Here is a 6,000-nt window from a genome sequence, read left to right as displayed (position 1 = left end):
GAGTCAAAGGTCTGTAAACAGGCTTGATTCTAACCAGAGCCTGAACAAATGCTTGAACATCTGGCACAGCTGCCAGCCTTTTGTGAAGTAAAACAGATAAAGCAGAGATCTGTCCCTTCAGAGAACTTGCAGATAATCCTTTCTCCAAACCTTCTTGTAGAAAGGATAGAATCTTAGGAATTTTTATCTTGTTCCATGGGAATCCTTTAGATTCACACCAACAGATATATTTTTTCCATATTTTATGGTAAATTTTTCTAGTTACAGGCTTTCTAGCCTGAATAAGAGTATCTATTACAGAATCTGAAAACCCACGCTTTGATAAAATCAAGCGTTCAATCTCCAAGCCGTCAGTTGGAGGGAAACCAGATTCGGATGTTCGAATGGACCTTGAACAAGAAGGTCCTGTCTCAAAGGTAGCTTCCATGGTGGAGCCGATGACATATTCACCAGGTCTGCATACCAAGTCCTGCGTGGCCACGCAGGAGCTATCAAGATCACCGAAGCCCTCTCCTGATTGATCCTGGCTACCAGCCTGGGAATGAGAGGAAACGGTGGGAATACATAAGCTAGGTTGAAGGTCCAAGGTGCTACTAGTGCATCTACTAGAGTCGCCTTGGGATCCCTGGATCTGGACCCGTAGCAAGGAACCTTGAAGTTCTGACGAGACGCCATCAGATCCATGTCTGGAATGCCCCATAATTGAGTTATTTGGGCAAAGATTTCCGGATGGAGTTCCCACTCCCCCGGATGGAAAGTCTGACGACTCAGAAAATCCGCTTCCCAATTTTCCACTCCTGGGATGTGGATTGCAGACAAGTGGCAGGAGTGATCCTCCGCCCATTGAATTATTTTGGTCACTTCTTCCATCGCCAGGGAACTCCTTGTTCCCCCCTGATGATTGATATATGCAACAGTCGTCATGTTGTCTGATTGAAACCTTATGAATTTGGCCTTTGCTAGTTGAGGCCAAGCTTTGAGAGCATTGAATATCGCTCTCAGTTCCAGAATGTTTATCGGGAGAAGAGATTCTTCCCGAGACCATAGACCCTGAGCTTTCAGGGGTTCCCAGACCGCGCCCCAGCCCACCAGACTGGCGTCGGTCGTGACAATGACCCACTCTGGTCTGCGGAAGCTCATTCCCTGTGACAGATTGTCCAGGGTCAGCCACCAACGGAGTGAATCTCTGGTCTTTTGATCTACTTGAATCGTCGGAGACAAGTCTGAATAATCCCCATTCCACTGTCTGAGCATGCACAGTTGTAATGGCCTTAGATGAATTTGTGCAAAAGGAACTATGTCCATTGCTGAAACCATCAATCCTATTACTTCCATGCACTGCGCTATGGAAGGACGAAGAACAGAATGAAGTACTTGACAAGAGCTTAGAATTTTTGATTTTCTGACCTCTGTCAGAAAAATCCTCATTTCTAAGGAATCTATTATTGTTCCCAAGAAGGGAACTCTTGTTGACGGGGACAGAGAACTTTTTTCTATGTTCACCTTCCATCCGTGAAATCTGAGAAAGGCTAGGACGATGTCCGTATGAGCCTTTGCTTTTGACAGAGACGACGCTTGAATCAGGATGTCGTCCAAGTAAGGTACTACTGCAATGCCCCTTGGTCTTAGAACCGCTAGAAGGGACCCTAGTACCTTTGTGAAAATTCTTGGAGCAGTGGCTAATCCGAATGGAAGTGCCACAAACTGGTAATGCTTGTCCAGAAAAGCGAACCTTAGGAACTGATGATGTTCCTTGTGGATAGGAATATGTAGGTACGCATCCTTTAAATCCACGGTAGTCATAAATTGATTTTCCTGGATAGTAGGTAGGATCGTTCGAATAGTTTCCATTTTGAACGATGGAACCCTGAGAAATTTGTTTAGGATCTTGAGATCCAAAATTGGTCTGAATGTTCCCTCTTTTTTGGGAACTATGAACAGGTTGGAATAAAAACCCATCCCTTGTTCTCTTGTTGGAACAGGATGAATCACTCCCATCTTTAACAGGTCTTCTACACAATGTAAGAATACCTGTCTTTTTATTTGGTTTGAAGACAATTGAGACCTGTGGAACCTTCCCCTTGGGGGTAGTTCCTTGAATTCCAGGAGATAACCTTGAGAAACTATTTCTAGCGCCCAAGGATCCTGAACATCTCTTGCCCAAGCCTGAGCAAAGAGAGAAAGTCTGCCCCCCACCAGATCCGGTCCCAGATCGGGGGCCAACCCTTCATGCTGTTTTGGTAGCAGTGGTAGGCTTCTTGGCCTGCTTACCCTTGTTCCAGCCTTGCATTTGTCTCCAGGCTGGTTTGGGTTGTGAAGTATTACCCTCTTGCTTAGAGGAAGTAGAATTAGAGGTTGGTCCGTTTCTGCGAAAGGGACGAAAATTAGGCTTACCTTTAGCCTTAAAAGCCCTATCCTGTGGGAGGGCGTGGCCCTTTCCCCCAGTGATGTCTGAAATAATCTCTTTCAAATCAGGTCCAAATAATGTTTTACCCTTGAAAGGGATGTTAAGCAATTTTGTCTTGGAAGACACATCCGCTGACCAAGACTTTAGCCAAAGCGCTCTGCGCGCCACGATAGCAAACCCTGAATTTTTCGCCGCTAATCTAGCTAATTGCAAAGCGGCATCTAAAATAAAAGAGTTAGCCAATTTAAGTGCTTGAACTCTGTCCATAACCTCCTCATACGAAGATTCTTTATTGAGCGATTTTTCTAGTTCCTCGAACCAGAAACACGCTGCCGTAGTGACAGGAACAATGCATGAAATTGGTTGTAGAAGGTAACCTTGCTGAACAAAAATCTTTTTAAGCAAACCCTCTAATTTTTTATCCATAGGATCTTTGAAAGCACAACTATCTTCGATAGGAATAGTAGTGCGTTTGTTTAGAGTAGAAACCGCCCCCTCGACCTTGGGGACTGTCTGCCATAAGTCCTTTCTCGGGTCGACTATAGGAAATAATTTCTTAAATATAGGAGGGGGGGGGGCAAAGGGTATGCCGGGCCTTTCCCACTCTTTATTTACTATGTCCGCCACCCGCTTGGGTATAGGAAAAGCATCGGGGGGCACCGGAACCTCTAGGAACTTGTCCATCTTACATAATTTCTCTGGAATGACCAAATTGTCACAATCATCCAGAGTAGATAATACCTCCTTAAGCAGTGCGCGGAGGTGTTCTAATTTAAATTTAAATGTCACAACATCAGGTTCAGCTTGTTGAGAAATTTTTCCTGAATCTGAAATTTCTCCCTCAGACAAAACCTCCCTCATGGCCCCTTCAGATTGGTGTGAGGGTATGTCAGAACAGTTATTATCAGCGTCCTCTTGCTCTTCAGTGTTTAAAACAGAGCAATCGCGCTTTCTCTGATAAGTAGGCATTTTGGATAAAATGTTTGCTATAGAGTTATCCATTACAGCCGTTAATTGTTGCATGGTAATAAGAATTGGCGCACTAGATGTACTAGGGGCCTCTTGTGTGGGCAAAACTGGTGTAGACACAGAAGGGGATGATGTAGTATCATGTTTACTCCCCTCATTTAAGGAATCATCTTGGGCAATATCATTATCTGAGGCATTACTGTCCTTACTTTGTTTGGACACTATTTCAAACTGAAAACACTTTATTACTGAATATGTGAAAAAGTATGAAGGAATTGTCCAAAATTTCACCACAGTGTCTTAAAGCATTAAAAGTATTGCACACCAAATTTCAGAGCTTTAACCCTTAAATTAACGGAACCGGAGCCGTTTTTACATTTAACCCCTATACAGTCCCAGCTATATGCTTTGCTGAGACCCAACCAAGCCCAGAGGGGAATACGATACCAAAAGACGCCTTCTATATGCTTTTTCAGTGATTCTTAGCTCCTCACACATGCATCTGCATGCCTTGCTCTCCAAAAACAACTGCGCATTAGTGGCGCGAAAATGAGGCTCTGTCTATAACTAGAAAAGGCCCCCATCTGAAAAAGGTGTCCAACCCAGTGCCTGCCGTTTTTCTAAACAATCCCCAAGATTAATAGTTAGAATCTGCAAAATATGCCTAGCAAAGCAATCGTTTTAGCCCAGAAAAATGTCTACCAGTTTTATAAGCCCTTATGAAGCCCTTTATTCTTTTATTTAACTAAGAAAATGGCTTACCGGTCCCCATAAGGGGAAATGACAGCCTTCCAGCATTACAAAGTCTTGTTAGAAATATAGCCAGTCATACCTTAGGCAGAAAAGTCTGCAACTGTTTCCCCCAACTGAAGTTACTTCATCTCAACAGTCCTGTGTGGAAACAGCAATCGATTTTAGTAACTTCTGCTAAAATCATCTTCCTCTTGCAAACAGAAATCTTCATCTTTTTTCTGTTTCAGAGTAAATAGTACATACCAGCACTATTTTAAAATAACAAACACTTGATTGAAGAATAAAAACTACATTTAAACACCAAAAAACTCTTAACCATCTCCGTGGAGATGTTGCCTGTACAACGGCAAAGAGAATGACTGGGGTGGGCGGAGCCTAGGAGGGATCATGTGACCAGCTTTGCTGGGACTCTTTGCCATTTCCTGTTGGGGAAGAGAATATCCCACAAGTAAGGATGACGCCGTGGACCGGACACACCTATGTTGGAGAAATCATTCCTTACTGTTGGGATATACTGAACCTGGCCACCAGGAGGAGGCAAAGACACCCCAGCCAAAGGCTTAAATACTCCCCCTACTTCCTTCATATCCTAGTCATTCTGCCAAGGGAACAAGGAACAATAGGAGAAATATCAGGGTATAAATGGTGCCGGAAGAGAAAAACTAATTTTGGTCCGCCCATCGTAGTATACGGGCGGGGGGCAGGGGCCGTGGACTCTCCTCATACAGAAGAAAATGAAATTATCGGGTAAGCATAATTTATGTTTTGCTTCTTAATATGAGGAGAGTCCACAGCATCATTCCTTACTGTTGGGAAAACCATACCCAAGCTCTAGAGGACACTGAATGATAACGGGAGGGGTAAAAGAGAGGCAGACCCTAATCTGAGGACACCACAGCCTGTAAAACCTTTCTCCCAAAAGCTGCTTTGACCAAAGCAAAAACATCAAACTTGTAGAATTTTTAAAAAGTGTGTAAGGAGGACCAGGTAGCAGCCTTATAAATCTGATCCATAGAGGCCTCGTACTTAAAGGCCCATGAGGAAGCCACGGCTCTAGTGGAATGAGCTGTAATCCTTTGAGGAGGTCTAAGTCCCACTGACTCGTAAGCTAAGCGTATAACACTTAACAACAAGATACGCAAGTCGAAGAAGTCTTCAGACCCTTACGCTTCCCAGAGTAGATAACAAACAAGGAAGAAGTTTGCCTAAAATCCTTAGTAGCTTAAAGATAAATCTTCAAAGCTCGAACCACATCCAGATTATGAAGTAAACGTTCCTTTGAAGGAGGATTAGGACATAAGGAAGGAACCACAATCTCCTGATTGATGTTGCGATCAGACACCACCTTAGGTAGAAAACCAAAGCGGGTATGTAGGACAGCTTTATCAGTGTGGAACACCAGATAAGGAGGCTCACATTGCAAGGCAGCTATTTCAGAAACTCTGCGTGCTGACACAATAGCCAATAGAAAAAGAAATTTCCAGGACAACAGTTTAAAGTCAATCGAATGCATAGGCTCACACGGAGCCCGTTGCAAAAATTTAAGATCAAGATTCAAACTCCAAGGTGGAGCGTTAGATCTAAACACAGGTCTGATCCTAATCAGAGCCTTAACGAAAGATTGCACGTCAGGAAGCTCTGCGATCCTCTTGTGCAGCAAAACAGAAAGGGCCAAAATCTGTCCCCTCAGGGAACTGGCAGAAAGGCCCTTCTCCAGACCCTCCTGACCTCCTGAAGAAAGTAAAGTATCCTGGCAGCTTTAACCTTATGCCAGGCTAAACCACGCTCTCCACACCTTATGATAGATGCGACGAGTAACAGGCTTACGAGCCTGAAAGAGTGTCAATAACCCTCTCGGAGAAACCTCTCTT

The sequence above is a fragment of the Bombina bombina genome, chromosome 2 (assembly GCF_027579735.1).
Source record: "Bombina bombina isolate aBomBom1 chromosome 2, aBomBom1.pri, whole genome shotgun sequence".
NCBI classification, from domain to species: domain Eukaryota; kingdom Metazoa; phylum Chordata; class Amphibia; order Anura; family Bombinatoridae; genus Bombina; species Bombina bombina.
The sequence above is the reverse complement of the archived record's forward strand: the minus strand, read 5'-3'. Positions refer to the sequence as shown.